Below are 18808 nucleotides of genomic sequence, written 5' to 3'. Positions count from 1 at the left end.
TGAGAATTCTTGCATCAAAGGCTTTTTATTTTTTGAAGCAAACATAGATGGCACCAGAATAGCTTACCATTATTTCTGGTAATATCCCTGAAATAGCAGTAACGGTGTGCCTCAATTTTAAAATAAGAAGTAAGGAACATATACCTAAAAGGTATAACATTTTTTTAAAGTCTTTATTGAATTTGTTATAATATTTCTTCTGTTTTATGTTTTGGTTTTTTGGCTGTGATGCATGTGGGATCTTAGCTTCCCGACCAGGGATCAAACCTGCACCCCCTGCATTGGAAGGTGAAGTCTTAACCACTGGACCACCAGGGGAATCCCAAAGGTATAACATTTTTAAATGTTATAATTTGGTATAATGGTATAAATGGTATCATTTTTTAAAAAAAAATTAAAAAGTTCTTGAACTCAGTATATCTTACTCTTAACAGGTCGTTTCACCTTCTGTAAGTCCTTTCTTTAATTTCTTTCAGCTTTTCAGATTCTAACCATGTTCTCTGTAGAGAAAATTGAATTGTGGTGGTGGTTGCACAACTCTCTAAATTTACTAAAAGTCTTTGAATCCTATACTTAAAATAGATGAATTTTATGATATGTAAATTGTACCTCAATAAAGTTGAGAAGGTAACCAACGTCCAAGAGTTCTTTGTGCACTGGTGTTCTTTGACCATTGGAATTGATGATCAGGTTGATAATAACGCTATTTTGGAATTGAAACGAGTAGTCTGATGTGCAGGTTTCTAAAGCACTATTTCTGCCATCACTGTGATTAAAACAAAGGTTCAACTCTCCCCTCCTCCCCTGCCCACATTCTGGTGTTCTGTAATCATTCATTAACAAAACTTTTAGGAAAGGGATCAATGCGGGTGAAAGTTGAGCACTGAAATGTATTCTGTTTCACTCCGTGGACATTTGGCTTCTTACTGCCAACTCGGCACCTTGTGAGCATTTCATGCCCTGGTGAGATGACCTTGAATTCTTCACTTAGTCCTCTTAGCTCTGCAAGCTTTCTCCTTGCTAATGAGGATCCTTGCCCTTGGGTAGATAAAAAGAGAATCAGATTTGGTATCTTAGCCAGCTTTCAGAAAAAGTTAAAAAGAGTGGGTAAGACTGGACAGGCTTTTCTTGTTATGTTTCTTGTTTGTTTGTGAATTCCACGTGGAATAAAATCTAAAACATTTCCCACAGTCTCTAAAGAAAAAAAAACAAACTGTGCTGTACAGTATGTCAAAAATTTCCATTTATTTATGGTTGTTTTAAAAAAGAAGAAGGAAACAACTCGACTTGTTCTGAGGGAAAAGTAATCTGAAGAGCAACCTGTCAAGGTGGACATTCCAACAGCGCACTCTCACCGTGATACATTATTTCAAAGAAAACTCAGCAGTGAAATGTTTTCCGGTTAAAGATTACATGTTCCTCTATACTCATGTCCTGTTAAAATAAAGACTTTGTATGCAAAATTTTTTACACAAGGCTCTTTGGTTACATACCTAGTCCAGACCTCTCCAATGACCATGGTCTGGACCTCTTGCTGGTGTCCTCTGCACACTGGTAACCTTCCCATCTTCATTAACAGCTTTATTGAGGTAGTATTTCCATATCATAAAATTCATTCTTGTGACATGTATAGTTTCATGGTGTTTAGTAAATTTATAGACCTCACCACCACCACCACAATCTGAATTAGAACATTTTCATCACCCCCAAAAGAAACCACGTCCCAATTAGCAGTCACTCCCCATTTGGACCCCTATCCCCCAGCCTCACTCCCTGAGAAATCACTAATCTATTTTCTGTCTCTATACAGTTACCTACCTATTCTGGACATTTCACATACATGGGCTTATGCAATATGTGGTCTTTTTGACTAGTTTCTTTCACTTAACATCAAGTTTCCAAGTTCATCCACGTTGCAGCCTGTATCAGTACTTCACTCCTCATTATTGATGAATAGGATTCCATTGTGAAGATAGATATACAATGTTATAACCATCCATTCACCGGATGACGGAAATTTAGGTTGTTTCCCCCATTTTGGCTATTATGAATAATGTTGCTATGAACATTGGCGCACAAGTTTTTATGTGGACATATGTTTTTATTTCTCTTGGGTAAACAGATAGAAGTGGAATTGTCAGGTCATATGGTAAGTGTATGTATAGCATTTTAAGAAACTGCTAAACTGTGTTCCAAAATTGACCAAACCATTTACAGTCCCACCTGCAATGTATGAAGGTTCCAGTTCTCCACATCCTTGCCAACTGTCATGTGGTGTGAAGTGATATCATACACACACACACACACACACACACACACACACAGTGCCTCCAAAATATTTCAAAAACATTTTTAACATCAAGAGAAAAGTACACGCTCCATAGCCCGTCACAGCTAAACTAGTCCAGTTTCTCCTACATTCATGTTCAGTCCTTCAAAACTGTAATCAAAATAAGGAGGTCTATTTAAATAATTGTATTTTTCCACTATAAGGGGGACCGATTCAGGAATAAAACTTATATGAGCTGTCACCTAAGTAAAGCCATCTTTAAAATATATTGAGATGCGTTTCAACTGCTGAAATTTGGTGTAACAAAAGCCATAAACAATTGCAGGGTAATAAACTCCAGGATTTAGGTACAATATTTCTTCTTTCTCACTGAAAAATCAAATAAAAAGTTCAAAAATATTAATAAACTTTGTCTTTACTTTCTATAGGCAAAGCTTATCCCTGATAAATAAATGAAGGAGAGAAGCAATTGTGCTGTTTTCTCACTGCTTTGAGTGTTTCCCACTACTCATACTTCCCTGAAGCTGCCTCCTAAGTGTATTGCTTTTTCATTTTGGGAAACTTAGGCTATAGCTATTACCACCTGGTATGCAATTAATTGGTCCCAGGTATCCAGGACTATGGGGAACTCTAAGAAGTGGGAATTATGATTCTGGCTTTCTTAATACAAGTTCTATGTAATCTTTAAATATGTGAATTTCCATATATTTCCTTCATCAAGTATCCCTCAACTCCTACATCATTTGACTATAGCTGGCTTGTGCCAGGCGTGACATTAAGTAGTATTTTCAATCCACTTGAAATACAAGGTCTTGAGAGGCAGCAGCTATATTGGGCATCCCTTCAGATCTTTTGTACATAAATAAATACATACTTGTGTGTATGTAAAATGTGTATAAATATGTGTGAATATATACACTTAATTAGTGGGTTGACATTATACATTACACTGAATAACTGGTTTTTTTATTCAATCCATTTTAGATACTATTTCATATCAATACATCCTTTTAAAAATAGTTGTACAATGCCCATTATTTGAATGTTGTACATTTAAAAAATTAGTCCCCTATTTTGGACATTTAGAACACAAACACCCACATACATACATACCACATCACACTTATACAATAAAATTATAGAAGAGCAAAGTCAAAAGGTAAGTGGATTTTTAATTTTAATGCATAATGCCCTGTCACCCTCCCCAGAGGATACATTCCCACATTCCGTGTATGGGAATGCATCTTTCTCATACTTTTATTAATATGAGCTTTGCCAAACTGACTCTGTGCCACTTTGGTGGCATTCTGTATCTTTATGTTGCCTAGGACTCATTTTGCCAATGTCGCGAGACCACTAGTGTTGACCAGAAAGGAAAAGAAAAAAATAATCATTAATATTTTATTCCCAAGTCAGCCACTCTTTTGCCTATGAGGGAGGCACAAGATCTCCTGTTTTGCAGCTAAGGGAGTATAGACTCAGGGAGAGTAAGTTACTCACCCAAAGCCCCAGAGCTCTCAAGAGTCAGTCACCTTGGCCATGACCCTGCAGGCTTCCACATCATAGTCCAGCATCTCTTCAGTAGGAAGGAGTACTTCTTCCGCTTCACGCCAGCCTGCAGAGCTGGGGGCAGTCACCACACGGGCTACTTTCCATCTCCCTCAGAGGTGAAGATTCTCTGCACCAGCCTTGCTATCTGGACCGAGGCAGACGAGGCATTTGTTTTAATCGTCTTGGCAGTCAAGACTGTCTTTTCCTTGGTGTCATGACTGGAAATATGGGTGGCACACTCAGTCTCACCCCATCAGCTTTACTTCCCTCAAGGGAGTGACTGACTCTGTAAGATTAAACATGGACACAGGAAAAAAAGCTTCTTTAAAGGCCCACAGCGAAAACAAGAACATAACACGATCCTTCTAAGGATGCTCAGCTTAATGACAGTCAAGCCTGTGTTTGCATCGAAGAGCATCTTAGTCACCCCCATGTTTATTAGATCAAAGGTGGCCTCGCCTTGAATATGGGGTGTTCCTCCCTGTACCATATTCTCTGAGGAACGGTGAGCTCACACAATGAATGGATCCTGTTCCTTTGGGGAGCAATGCTGAGCTCAGCTCCCTGGGTTCAGATCCACTTGAATCTTGGTTGTGTGACCTGAGGCAAGTCACTCCAGCTCTCTGAGCCTCAGTTTTCTACCTTACCAAATGGACATGACAACACCTCCTTCTCAGAGCACCGTGTGTCCTCAATGAGATAACACATGCAGGGCCCTTGGCCAAGACAATTTCAAACACACAATAAAAACTTCACAATTCTCTGCTCTCTCCTCTTCCTGCCCCTTGTGGAGGGAGCCCCAGATTCAGGGGGAGAAAGATGAAAGCCGCTGACTTGGCTCCTGGGAAGGGGCAGAGATTTCTGGACTCTGGTTTTAGGAACCAGAGTAAGGGTGGTCTGTTTGGTGAAAGTGGATGTGGAGTGCATGTGTGTAGGCAACAGATGTCAGATAAATAGTGAGAAGATAGGTTTTTAAAGGATCTTTGAGAATAGACAGAGAAAATTTCTGTATTTTTCATTTGCTTTAGGGAATAGAGGATTTCATGTTCCAGAAAACATAAACCCAATATAGATCCCCTGTGAGAGAAAGCATAGCTGATATCCAAGGTCTTAAAGATGATAAAGAAACATGATTTCCAATCTCTGGAAATAGAGCATGTCCTTAAACTCAGGCCAGGTGAGGGTCAGACAACAATGGGGCCATGTGCATATCAATTTGATACATTTCTCTGAGATCTTCTGCAGGAAATAAGGCACCCACCCAGGTGGAGGATGGTAACTTCAGGCTGAGCACAAGCTGTGGACCCCAGACTGGTTGGAACCAGAAAGAAGGCTGATGATTGAGACTCCTAGAGCACCACCCTCTTATATCACCACCAACAAATCAGAGGAGGGTCACACACCCTGCAGCTCTCCCCCTAAATTTTGCCTGTGAAAACTTCTCCCCTGAAACCCATCGGGGAGTTTGGGCCCTTTGAACACGAGCTGCCCATTCTCCTTGCACGGCTCTTACGATAAACCTTTCTCTGCTCCAAACTCTGACGTTTTGCTTTATTTGGCCTCACTGTGCATCGGGAACACAAACTTGGGTTCAACAACATAAGTAATAGGCCCAGAATACTGTCAGCAAGAATGGAGCCCGAGAACACATTAGAGGCTCATCCAGGGCCAGAGCTGAGGAAGGCGGTTCAAAGAGTTGTGTGTGTACGTGTGTGTGTGTGTGTGTGTGTGTGTGTGTGTGTGGAGTGGTGGGGGGTGAAACAGAGTGTAAAAAGCTGGAGAAGGAGAATATAAAAGAAATAGGAAAATGTGCTGTTTGGGCTTTAGGAGATTAAAATCTAATAGAGGAAACCAAATCTATATTGCCGTATCTAATATGTCCGTCTACCTATCTATCTAAAAGTATTTCTCCAAAAGCTGGGAGAACAGAGTAAAGTGGTAAGCATTCTGAGATAAGCCAGAGAAGTTTCTGGAAGGATTTGACTCTTGAAATGTGTGTCCTAAGGGAAATAGGGAACGTGAAATTGAATGGAAGAGGGATGTATAGAAAAGGGTTTTAGGAGGGGGGGAGCCCCAGTCCTCTGGTGCAGGAGGGAGGGAGGGGTGTTGTAGGGAGAAGTGTGAGGATGTGAGGGGGGTATAGCTTTACTCAGAAATGTATCCCACAGATCAGGAAGGCCTGGTTTATGGGCAAATAGAGAGGGAGGTGCCCAAAGCCGCACGTGCTCCAATGGTAACTTTGGTTCTGACCAAAGCTTGTGGCTCTCTCTGATCCATCTGTAAGGGTGTTTCTGCTTGCTTAAGACAACAGTGTTCAACCTTCCAACAACATTCACCTACCTGGGCACTCCAGGGCATCTTGGAGAGACTACAGATAAGGGCTAGATGGATGTGGAGTCCTCGGAAGCCCTGGCAAATTTTCTTCTTCAATTCATCCTCCAGGGCTCTGCCCCTTCAACCAATGTGAGTACCCTGGTTGGGGGGAATTTGCCTTGTGTGGATTAAGAATTGTTTAGAACGATCACATCTTCACAGCCTCCTTTCTCAGAGGAATTTTCCTTGGGAGCATTTATGTCTGATGAGCTCTGCTGTCAGCAGTACCACCAATAGTGCCCAAGGCACTTTGTTTCTCTATCCATGAAATGATGACATACAGCTCGATGTTCAACAGGAGACTCTCCGTTCTAACGTTCTTTGCTTTGAGACAATACACACGGGAGCTGGAGAAACGGCTCTTGGGAATGTCAAAATCGAGTGAGGCCTCACTGCTGGAGACAGGGGTGAAGACTCCACCACAAGATGTTCATCAAAGGCCAGGGACACATGTCCAGTGCTGGGGGCGGGGGTGGGTGTGTTGGGGGGGCTGTGTTGCCCTGGAAACCCCCAATTCTTTAGAAAAGACACTCATTTTCTGAGATTGTTAAAGACAATGGACTAAACAAGAATTTTGAGAAACCTTCAGTAATAGAGATGGGCAATTTCATTAACCCATTGAGCTGTAAGTTTATATGTCCCCAGAACCTAGGCCAAAAGAATCTCTGCTGGTTGTTGGTGCTATCAATATATATTCAGTTTCTTATCCATGAGGATGTATATTTGTACACTATGCTGAAACCATCGCACATTTGTCCCTTTTTTGTTGTTAAATCAAACTAACATAATATACCTAAATTCTCGTTAAAAACCTGTGAGCTCTGTGTTTTGTGGTGGTAAAATGGCCTTGAGGTCTCTCTTAAAAGTATGGCAGCAGATTTCTCAAAAGTTCTACGCTCATGTATTTGAAAATAAGATACAGAATATAAATAAGAGAGTATGTGTGCATTTATGTGTGTGTGATGAAATATTACGAAATTATTCACATGCAGGGTGGTCTTATCTAAATGTTCATTATCTAAGTTCTTGCCAGTTTGAAGTTATGTAGAGAAACAAAGGTCATCAGAATATTACTAACTAATGAGTTTAAACAATTATAAAATTAGGGACTTCCCTGATGGCGCAGTGGATAAGACTTCGCGCTCCCAATGCAGGGGACCCGGGTTCCATCTCTGGTCAGGGAACTGGATCCCACATGCATGCCGCAACTAAGAGTTCGCATGCCACAACTAAGGAGCCCGTGTGCAGCAACTAAGGAGCCTACATTCCACAACTAAGGTGCCTGCGAGCCGCAACTAAGAAGCCCTGTAGCCACAACTAAGGAGCCCACCTGCCTCACTAAGACCCCACACAACCAAATAAATAAATATTTTTTAAAAAATTATAAAATTAGCACTCACTCAGATTTTCCTCCATGCCTAACTCTTAAACACCTAATTATCCAATGCAAAATGAAATTGAAAATCTTGTTTAAAAGTATGGGAGTAATGAATTTGATGAAAAGAAATGTTGGTGAACTCTTCCAACTATAGGGCACATCGTTGACAAATGAGGATCTGGTACAATTTAGCAATTAAACCGAGGGAGAGACTGAGGGAGAGAAAAAAATGCACAAAGATGAACACAGAATAGTTGTTTCAAAAGGGAATAATTTGATTATAGAAGGATTAGGGAAAACTAATGAAGCCTTCAAATATTTTTGCAAACATGACCCTCTGTTTAATTATGCCACAGTTATTAGACATGAAGTGAAAGATCGTCCAAGTAATCATATAAATTTGTCCAAGAAAGAAAGAAAAAACAAAATTAGCACTACTTTTATTTTCAAGAATCTATACTCTCTAAGAACACAGTTCTAACAATATAGTTTTATTTGCAGCATAAAATTAATAACAACATATAAGATGAAGTAAATTTATTTTATAATTCTTGTCCTACTTTTAAAGATAAAGACTCAACTCAAACTGGAATTGAAGTACAGTTGATGTACAATATTATATGTTACAGGTGTACAGTATAGTGATTCACAATTTTTAAAGGCTATACTCCATTTATAGTTACTATAAAATATTGGCTGTATTCCCCGTGTTGTACAATATATCCTTGTATCTGATCATTTTATACAAACTGAATTTTAAAAATGTATTTATTATACAACTTTGTCCCCATCTAGGTACCAACTGTTGTCATATAGTAAAAACCTCCTCTAATATAAAACCTCCTTTTCTTGTAGGAAAGTCATAAGAAACAAACAGCAACAAAACAGAAAGAGAACGACCACCCAGAGAACCTACTATTAACATATTGGCCTAAAAACTTTCAAATATTTTCTTCCATCAAGAATGTACCTAGAGGCATTCTTCCATGTCAGTGCTTTTCAGGTTTCTGTTTCACGTAAGCTATTTTGTTTCCCTCCACCTTTTCCCTGAAGAATATTTTCTTAGTTCTTCATATATAGGAATAACTCTATTTGTGCTAATTTTCTGATCTTCTCCAGAGAAAGCAACAGATCCTGGTGCTATAAAATTTATTCATCCAAACATTGATTATGTCCCCTGTTATGAAATACAAGCAGAAGAGCCTGCTTTCCACCCCACAGGGCAATGTTTCTCAAAAGTTTTTCATTATTGCCCTTATTTAGACATTTTCCCTAATTGCCCACTGATGACTTTCAGTACTGTAGACACGCTGTACATCTGTTTATATACTATGGCCCGTGGGCGGGGTGGGTGGTCTATTAGTTTTCTGTTGCTGCTGTAACAAATGACCACAAATTGAGCAGCTTAAACACACAAACGTGTTATCATACATCTGAAGGAACAGAAGTGTGACTCACTGTGTTAAAATGATGAGGCTGCAGGGGCTGCATTCCTTTCCGGAAACCAAGGGGAGAATCTGTTTCCAGCTTTTAAAGGCCACCCACATGCCTCTGCTGGGGTCCCCTTCCTCCACCTTCAAAGCTAATGTTGAATCTGTGACTTCTCTTCATTGTCTTATCTGCCTCTTCCACTCTTAAGGGCCCATGTGATTACAGGGGGCCCACCGAGATAATCCAACATAACCTCCCCATTTTGAAGTCAGCGAATTAGCAAACTTAATTCCATCTACTACTTTAATTCCCATTTGCCACAGAGCATAACATGTGCACAGTTTCCAGGGATTAGGGCATGGACTTCTTTGATGGGATGGGGCCAGGATTGGGGGAGGGTGTTGTTATTCTGCCTGCCACAGAAAGCCACCAACCATCGTAATGCCTAATATTTTCTGGCCCCTTGAGAACCAATTTTCACCCCATTGGGGACGGTATCACCCCTGCTGTGAACACATGCTCTGGATACCAGCTCTCCCATCACCTCCTTCTCTCTTGTCTTTGGGCTTTCCAGCTGGGGGTCGATATCCTTCTAGACAAGAAATTCTCAGTATATTATAACAACTTTTCTAGATACACATGTGCATCTCAATGTACATTTTCCAAAATGAAATTAACAACACCCACATTTTTTTCAATCTAGAAAAACCCACCCTTGACCTAATACATCATTGCCCACAAGAAGAGCCTTTTAATTATCCAGTCAGCCCACAAGGCACATAATGCTGTCAAATAAAGCTTTCTCTATGTCATCATTAGAAATAATAGAAATCAAAATTTAGATTGGGGGGAAAAAAGTGAAACATACTTAAAAGTTTTTTTCTAGATTGTTCAGTGTTTGTGTCTCTTAAATGTACTTTTGCTATAAATAAACTATCTCTGGGATTTCTTCTGAAATATGGAATATAGAAACTGCAGTTAAAAACATGCAGCCTCTAGGGAAATGATCCAGCATGTTTCTTTTCTTTACTGCAGGTATTGCTGTGGAAGCAGCAAGAAGGCTGGTGTTTTAGGCCTGGAGGCTTTCCCCACTGAAGTCTTTTTCTTTAAAAAAAAAAAAAAAGCCTTGAGCCAAATCATCAGATTTCTGTTCTCTCTGTTACATCAATTAATGGTACCCGAAAATCCAATTCAATTTAATTTTCTTGAAGTGGAAACCTAGGGGAAAACTCCTCTTTTTCAAAGGAAACCCACCTGAAAAACAGTCCTAGCTATCAAAAATGATTGCACTCTGGGCTTCAGGATGGCAGAACCAAAGTCACAGTAATGGTGTCTGGAAAGTGAGACAATTCCAAAGCACATGTATATCTACTTAGATAATTGCGTGGGAAGGGAGGCACTGATTCTATGCATTAAAAATAAAATCACTTATGAGAGTCAGAGAGTTCTCTTCATAGAGATGAGGCGTCTCCATTTTCGTCTCAGCCATTTTAAAGTTAAAGTACCTGGTGATTCCACGCTACCCCTCCCTGCCCGCCTTTAAGATGATATTATGGAAAAGCCATGAGTCCATCAAGTAAGAATCCAATTCTTAATTAAATTGTGCAATAGGTCAAGTAGGTTTTCAATAAGCTTGGCTGGCCAGCCCCCTTAAGCCCGACCTCATATCTATTTAATGAGGAGCCTTAGCTTGGCTGTACTGATGCTGTGGGTGCCGGGAAATTCCTTTTTCTAGTCTAAGTATACCCACAGACCACCCCCAAATTAAACCAGCTTTTCCTCATCTTCTGAAGGGTGACCTCTACTTTCTGAACTAATAAGTAGCCAAAATGACCCATGAAACCCTTTTACTGGCTCAAATAGAAATAGTCCCCAAATCCAAAACATCAGACCACTTCTCGCCACCTCCGTCAGCAGCCCTGCCTCCTTGTCAAAGCTGCTGCTTCTCCAGACTCTCTCCGAAGACTCCCAGCTCCAATCCCAGCTCTCCCCACTCCTGCCCTTCACAGTGCTCCATGATCCAGAGGGATCTTTTTGAAGTGTAATTGTGTCACTCTTGTCAATTTCTCATCTCACTAGGGGTAAAATCCAAAATTCTCACCTCCCCTACCGTGTGCCCCCGGACCTGCCAGCCAACCTTCTCTCTGACCTCATCTCCAGCCACTCCTGGCTCCCTCCTCGTGTTCCAACCACACAGGTGCCCTCACTTTCTCTCAATCATAGCAGGTACAGCCCTGCCTCTGGGCCTTTGCACGGGCTGTTTCCTCTGCTTGGGATGTTCTTCCCCCAGATTTCTTTCTTTCTTTTTTTTTTAAGTTAATTTTTATTGGAGTATGGTTGCTTTACCCCCAGATTTCTGAATGGCTCATTCCTCCACTTCTCTCAGACCTCTGCCTACTGCTACTGTTTTGGAGAACCTTTCTCTGCTCACCTCATTTACAATAGTACGTCTCTATCCCTCTCTCCCTTGGTCCAGTTTTATTTTTCTTCCAGATTCTTGTCACCCTCTGATATGTAAGGATTTGTTCCTAAATCTTCATGCCTCCCCTCTCTCTATATATAATATGAATTCCACGAGATTCGGGTTTTGCTTTGTTCACTGCTATATGTCATGTAACGGGACGTGTGCCTAATACATGTAGCTCAGTATATAATCTTTATTGGACAAACGTTTAATGAGCAACTCCTATGTGGACAGTACAAGGATGGCTCAGCTATGAGGGAGCCACTACAAATAGTGATACTGCAAAGGAGTGAATGAATGGCATGTGGAGACGATGGGAGAATTCTGACTGAACCAGAAATCAGGTAACCTGTGTTCCAGCCCAGTTATGCAGCTTATTAGTTTTGGAACTTTATGTTCCAAACTCTTGTATGCTCCTGTAAAAATGGAATTGATAATGTTTGCCACATCAAATCACTGCAAATATTAAGAGAAATAATGTAGATGAAAGTACTTAGTGAGACATAGCATCATCTGGACTTGGACCCATGGTTTCTGACTTTAAATCTAATGCTATTTCAACCCCTGCAGGTGATTGGGAGAATCAGACAGCTAAGTCTGTTGAGAAATGGTTGAGTTCAAAGTACATTTGTACTCAAAATGGTGATCTCTGCTGTTGAGACTGGAAGCAGTCGGGTTCTCATCCTCTTAAAGTAGTTGCTGTTTTTCCTTTGCATTAATAGAAGAACAGATGTAAACCACTAATAGCATTTTACGCCCTAGCGAATGGCCCTCTGCAATCACGACTGTCATGACATATTTTTTTTTTAGTAGATATTTACTGGTTACCGATGAGGTATATTCCAGGGCATTCGTCATCCCAACCATTTCATGCTCTGCAACATGAAGCCTACTTCCCAAATCCTTTGGTATCTGCTCCTTCTGCTACCTTTTGCAGCACATAACCTAAGGTTTTCAAAGTTCATGTCTTTGATGTGAATTTAACAATTAGCATCTGAGGTACTTGTTGTTGCATAGTCTCTTTTTTAGTAGGAACTTCTTTTGGAAGATACAAATCCCAGTAAGTGTTCTTTCAAAATGTCTAGTTGTCTGATCGTGATTGAAAATGGAGGGTCCTGCGTTAGGTGGATATTTTCTTTTTTTAGTGGAAGTAATTTGACAGTCGTCTTAGAGAGCCCTTTACGTAAACTGAATTGTGTCATCTGAGAAAAGGTGACACACACATTTATTTTCTATCTTCATTCACACAGCTGAGCAATACCCTGTGTGTAAAGGCATGTACTGTGGGTTGAGATAACGATTTGTGCTAAGAATATATTTCTTACTTCATTGTTTCATGACACTGTCAATCAGAAAAGACTTACAGAATTTGCACTTTGTATATATTCATACATATAACTTATCTTGATGAAAATTTAATTTTGAATTTTATTACATTCATATGGAAGTTATACAATTAGGTTTTTAAAGTTACTTTACTTCCTGAAATGTTCTCTGGCTTTTATGTTACATTATAGTAACAAATAATAGCTAGATTTGCATTTTAAAATGTACCAATTAAACTATTATGCTACAAATGGATTTTTCTGAGTAGATTGATATAAAATACATGGTGTCTAATTTTTATATGGGCTGTGAGAAAGACCTAAACGTGTTAATATGAACAAGTGGATATTTCTTTTTTAATAAAACGTAATAGGAAAAATCAAGAATATCAATTACATTTAATGGCATCATAAAAGCAGAAGCTTTGTTTTGAGCTGTAAAAGCTACCAAAAAAGAAAAATGACTGTCTTTCTCAAAGAACAAACAGCTATTATTTATAATTTATTACTTTAATTAATCCTTTTAATTATAAATGCATAAAATAATGAATTGTTCCTTTCAACAATGATGGGAAGAGAGGTCATGTAAAATTATTTTAGAAATTTTCGAAGTACATAAATACTTGGAATAAAGAAAATACTACATGGCTCTAAAGTAATAAACTGCTCTCATTTTACATTTATGTCTTTGTGGTTATAAGAGGCCAAGGATTCCTACATTTTTTTCTCTCTTGCTCTTTTCTTTCAGAAGAGTCCAGTCATTTAAAAATTTGTCATACTTTCATCAAACATGAATATTAAACTCTCACAGATTGGTACTAAATATATATGCTTTGAGCAGTATTTTAATCTCAGTTGTCTGGGTCTGGCTTCCTACGTGGGCCTCTCACTGTTGCGGCCTCTCCCGTTGCAGAGCACAGGCTCCGGACGCGCAGGCTCAGCGGCCATGGCTCACGGGCCCAGCCGCTCCGCGGCATGTGGGATCTTCCCGGACCGGGGTACGAACCCGTGTCCCCTGCATCGGCAGGCGGACTCTCAACCACTGCGCTACCAGGGAAGCCCCCAATATGTACTTTTAATTTAAAATATTTTTGCTACCAAGAAGGAAAGAAATAGCTTGTTTTGCTTAAATTTTTAAGACTGGCTTTCCATATTAATCAAGGTAGATTAATCCATTAATCTATATTAATCCAGGTGGAGGTAGTTCATTACTTTAACTTATTAGCTTTATTACTTTCAATTTCATCCCAGACAGAACAGTCAAATAGAGCTATATTAGTTCAAGTCACTGAATTTGAATATTTATAAAGGGTTTCTCTTTGAGCACTTTCAATTAAACAAAATAGTTTGGGGAGTATGAGATCTGATTTTTGCTAATGGACAGGTAATTTAGGGTGCTTTAGATTCAAATTACATGCCTGCTACAATGTAGTTTAAATGTGTATCTTCTGAAGTAGTGTTTTACTTTTTAACTGCCTAGAGGAAAACTGAGAAATAAGGAAAGAAAATGGGGAAATATTGTTTGAAAAGACCCCACTTAAAGTAATCTGCTTGTTTTATCGTTCAGCTCAAATTTTGCATTCTGATGCAATATCCCAGAAACCCTTGAGCTATATATTATAGCTCAAAGAACAGGCACAGCAATTCCAAAGCTCAGTAGAACCATCTTCCTGGTCATAAACTAGACTGGTTGGGATTTTTCACATTATAAATCACCTACCACACAAAATAAGTAGCCCATAAATTGGTAAGTAGGTTTTTAAAAAGTGCTTATGGGAAACTGAAAACTTTTGCAATGCTCAGAACAAGTAAGATGAGAATGACTTGGAGCCTACAATCTCCAGGTTACCACAGGGAGGGGATGAGGACTCCAGTGAAAGGAAGAAAACTTTTGTCTCCCTGTGTTTCCACAAAGTGCATTCTTTGGGCTCTCAAGTCATTCAACAACTTCCCTTACCTTGGCAGGAAAATCTGGGAGGTTCACCCGAAATTCTTCTGTTTCTTTATTACACCCTTGTGGTGGCTGATGTAGCCCCCTCTTGGTTTCCATGGCAGCGTCCATCCTGATGGCCAGACTGGGGGCTTTGAGTGGCTTGGACCCAGTGGTTATCATCACTCACAGGCTTACTGTGTGGTCACCAGTATTCGTCCCTGGTGTCATTACTCCTTTCTTAGCCTATAGCTAACATGGCCTCCCTCTACTAGGTTCTTTTTTTTCCCTTTCAGTGTTGCTGTAGTTCTTATTGTTCTATTGTTTTACAAAAAAAATGTTTTGGTAAAATGTTTTGGTAAAAATGTTACCAAAACCAATGTTTTACCAACTCTTCAGGTATGGCTTTTATTTAGTTTACTCCCTGTCTTGAAAAAATCCATGCTAGATCTCATGGTCAGGGTCATAGGACACTTGAGATGCAGAATTGGCAGTTCCTTCCTGCTCATAATGAACTTGCACCCTAGGAGAGGCTCAAATGTTTAGCCCCTTCCATCCCCAGAATGAGTCATTTTCCCACCCCAGATTTTCAAAAGTTTTATTCTTGGGACTCAATAATTATTTCCCTTATTCTTTTGTTTCTCTGAAGAGGCTTACCGGGAACTCTATGAACAAAGAACTCCAGGAAGTCTAATAGTTGCATTTATGAAAGGGATAACCTTTTCAGAACTCTCATGAGCCATCTAGTAGAATTGCTACGATAATTGTTCTTTTAAAAGGACAGAACTCTCAGGTATATATAAAGAAATGGACTTAACAAGATGAATGTTCTTAAGACATAAGAAAATGTCCTTTTGTTGGGGATGCTGCCGGCAATGAACTAGAAGTTAAACTTGGTTGCTTAGTTTCTTTTCCTGTAGCTTTAGGAAAATATGTAAATTTGTACACCTTCATGATTTTTTTTTCCTTTCCCTCGTTAATTTTGGGGTGGATGTCATGCTGATGGTGAAGATTCTGTCACATAGGAGCTCAGTTTTCCCTAAGAGGAATGAATTGGCTATTGGAATAAAAATTATCTTGAATAATTAGAATTTTAAGAACATTGATAACCATTAAATTATAATAGAACTAAACATGAAACTTCAGTGGTAATGTGGCCAGCCTGTTTAATCTCTATATAAAAAATAAAATCATGAGTATGGAGAATCAAGTTTTGTAGCCATTTTTACTCCTTTTAGAGGACAAGAAATCCCCCTTCCCCCAGTGCTGTCTCAGTCTGATCTCAGAAAAACACTTTAAATATACTTTATCCATAAACATGAACAAAGTAAAAGAAGGCTGAACGTGCTCATCTTCATGTTCATGTCTTTTGCCTGTTTTCTGTTTCTTACTGATTTATAAGCATTCATATATTCTAGATCTGTGTTGTTTACTCTAGTGGTTACGTGCTGTTGAGCACTTGAAATGGGACTTGTCTAAACTGAGATGTTTTGTGTTAACATAAAAATTGAATTTGAAGCCAGTATTAAAAAAATGTAAGCTACCTTATTACCAAATTTTATACTAATTACTTGTTGAAATGATTACATTTTTAATATATTAAATAAAACATATCATTAAGTAGTTTTTGTCTGTTTCTTTTGATGTTTTTGAACGTGACTATTCGGAAATTTAAAATTGCATATGTGGTTCACATTATATTTCTATTGGATACCACTGTTCTAGCCTTATACCAGTCTCCGGTAAGTAGCATATCTTTGTGTACGTGTACGTGTGGCTTGTCTTTCTCTTCTTGGTATGTGTTGATGAGGAGAAGACATGGCTCCGGTTGCAGAGTAGAGACTGTAGGGGGCCAAGGAAAGAAGTGAATGAATTCCAGAAAATTTGTGGGAAAACTGCTGATGGGTGAGATGTGGTGAACAGGGACGTGGAATTGTCAAGGGTGACTTGGGTTTTTAGCTAAACAATGGTACCATTTACTGTGATGGGAAGACTAAAAGGGGAATACATTAAGTGGGGAAAACAAAGTGATTTTTGAGCTGTTAAGTTTGATGCAGCCACGTGGAGTTATAAATTGGGTAAGTAAATCTGGAATGCTCATAGTCTAAATTCCCCATGAGCAAGAGAATGAGGCTGTCTCTGACAGCTCTTTCGGTGTGTATGATAACCACAAAAATCTCCGTGGCGTATAACCAAAAGCATTTATTTCTCATGCATTTGTGGAACAGGTGGGATTCAGCTGATCTGGGTTGGGCTGGGTTTCTCAGTGCAGGCTGGGCTCTGGTCTGGTCCAAAGGAGTTTACTGTGGGGTTCAGGCTTAAGATGCAGCAGCTACAAAAGAACCTCTTCATATCACTGTCATGATGCTCACGACAGAACGACATTCTCATGTGGACACACCCATTACCTTGTCAGCCTCAGCTGGAATTGGCACATAATCATATTTGCTCTTACTCCATTGTTCAAATAAAGTCAATGGCCAAACCCAATGTCAATGGGATTGGGCACTAAACTCTGCCACTTTAGCCATTAATAGTGAAAAAGCATGTGGCAAAGTTTGTAGATATATAAGGCATCAGGGTAGGGGAGGGTGTGAGTAAAGAATTTTTTTTTAATATTTTTTTTTTTTTGGCCACACCGCGGGGCTTGTGGGACCCTGGTTCCCCGACCAGGGATCGAACCCGGGCCCTCTGCAGTGGAAGCACGGAGTCCTAACCACTGGACCACCAGGGGAATTCCTGTGAGTAAAGAATTTTGATCAATGATTCAATTTACCACAAAGATTATCATTTTCAGATCAAAATAAGGGCTCCAAAATGCTTTGTTTGAAAAAGATTCTCCAGAGTTAGTAGATCTTCCTGATAACTTTTGTAGTCTGACAGTGAAGCAGGGTGCGTCTAGATGTGAAGAAGAGTGATATTGAGGATATAATAATAATTAATAGATACAGGTGGACAGATGAGCTGGCAGAATGTCTGATGCTTCCAGGTCTGTTCACTGCTGGCCTCGGTGTGATTAGCCTGACTGAAGGGATAAGCAGAATGAGTCTTTGAGAAGCTACTTCACAAACTGGAAAAAAAAAAACGGGAGGACTTGGTTTTGACCTTTTGAAAGTTCCTTAACTTTCTTGATCCCTAGATCTCTTGTTTGTGAAGTGGAAATGAAAAATCTGACTTTTAGGGTTATTGTGTGTATTAAAATGAAATAACTATGTAAAACACCTAAATACTTGCTAGTATTGCCTTTTGTTCTTATCTCTGTGTCCTGCAGATCACTGTTTCTGCCAGTAACACTTCATTGTATTTATTTGTTTACATCTTTCTCCTCAGCCTTCCCGAACTACCACCTTTTGAGGATAAGATCACATTTGTAATTGTAATATCTAGTACAATATGTGGCACACAGTAGGCGCTCAGCAAAGTTTTCTTTGACACATTGAATGACTTCTTCATTTTTACGTTATAGGGACAAGGGAAACAAAGGCGTGTCATAATTTGTGGCTGCCAACCTTCTCTTGAATGACTCTATTATGAATTATTTTACCATGTGGTAAAAGGCCTTATAAAGTATCTGACACTTATTATGAGCTTAGTGAATCTTATCTTTCTTTCTTTTCTATCTGCAGATTTTTAGAAGGAACAAGAATGCATGAGCCCCGTCCCTTGGAACATCACAACACCATAACTTCTTTAATTAACACATATTTTAACCAACCTGAAAGTTCCCTTTTGTGAAGCTAATTCTACTACAGCTGATTCTACTAAAGCTAATTGTACTAAACAAATGCGGTAAGTGCTTTAGAATTATAATGGCCAGAGAAGTTTTATTGCTCTGGTGAATTCTCAGAAGGGTAGCTGAAATATGACTATATCAGATAGTTACATAAGAGTTGTTCCCCCAAGTTTTTCTATAGTGAATTTATCCTGGAAAAAAAATGTTCACTGTTTATCAAAATCATCATCCTAAGTAAACTCATCTAGGTAGTGTTCATTATATGACACAGATTTAATGTCCTCTAGGATGCTATATGCCTATCTTACTGATAAAGATAAATTCTTGTAATAA

General features: G+C 39.3%; 1 long non-coding RNA gene across 1 annotated transcript; it reads left to right on the top strand.

Moving 5' to 3' along the window:
• Positions 1 to 246: 246 nt before the first annotated feature.
• On the top strand, positions 247 to 18502 carry LOC137205112 (uncharacterized). Its single transcript, XR_010934021.1, has 3 exons — positions 247 to 328; positions 8448 to 8608; positions 18369 to 18502. It is a non-coding gene; the product is annotated as an uncharacterized lncRNA (long non-coding RNA).
• The last annotated feature ends 306 nt before the right edge of the window (positions 18503 to 18808 follow it).

This window comes from Pseudorca crassidens, chromosome 1 (assembly GCF_039906515.1).
Source record: "Pseudorca crassidens isolate mPseCra1 chromosome 1, mPseCra1.hap1, whole genome shotgun sequence".
NCBI classification, from domain to species: Eukaryota; Metazoa; Chordata; class Mammalia; order Artiodactyla; family Delphinidae; genus Pseudorca; species Pseudorca crassidens.
Note: the sequence above shows the minus strand (reverse complement) of the source record. Positions and strands in the feature narration are given on the sequence as shown.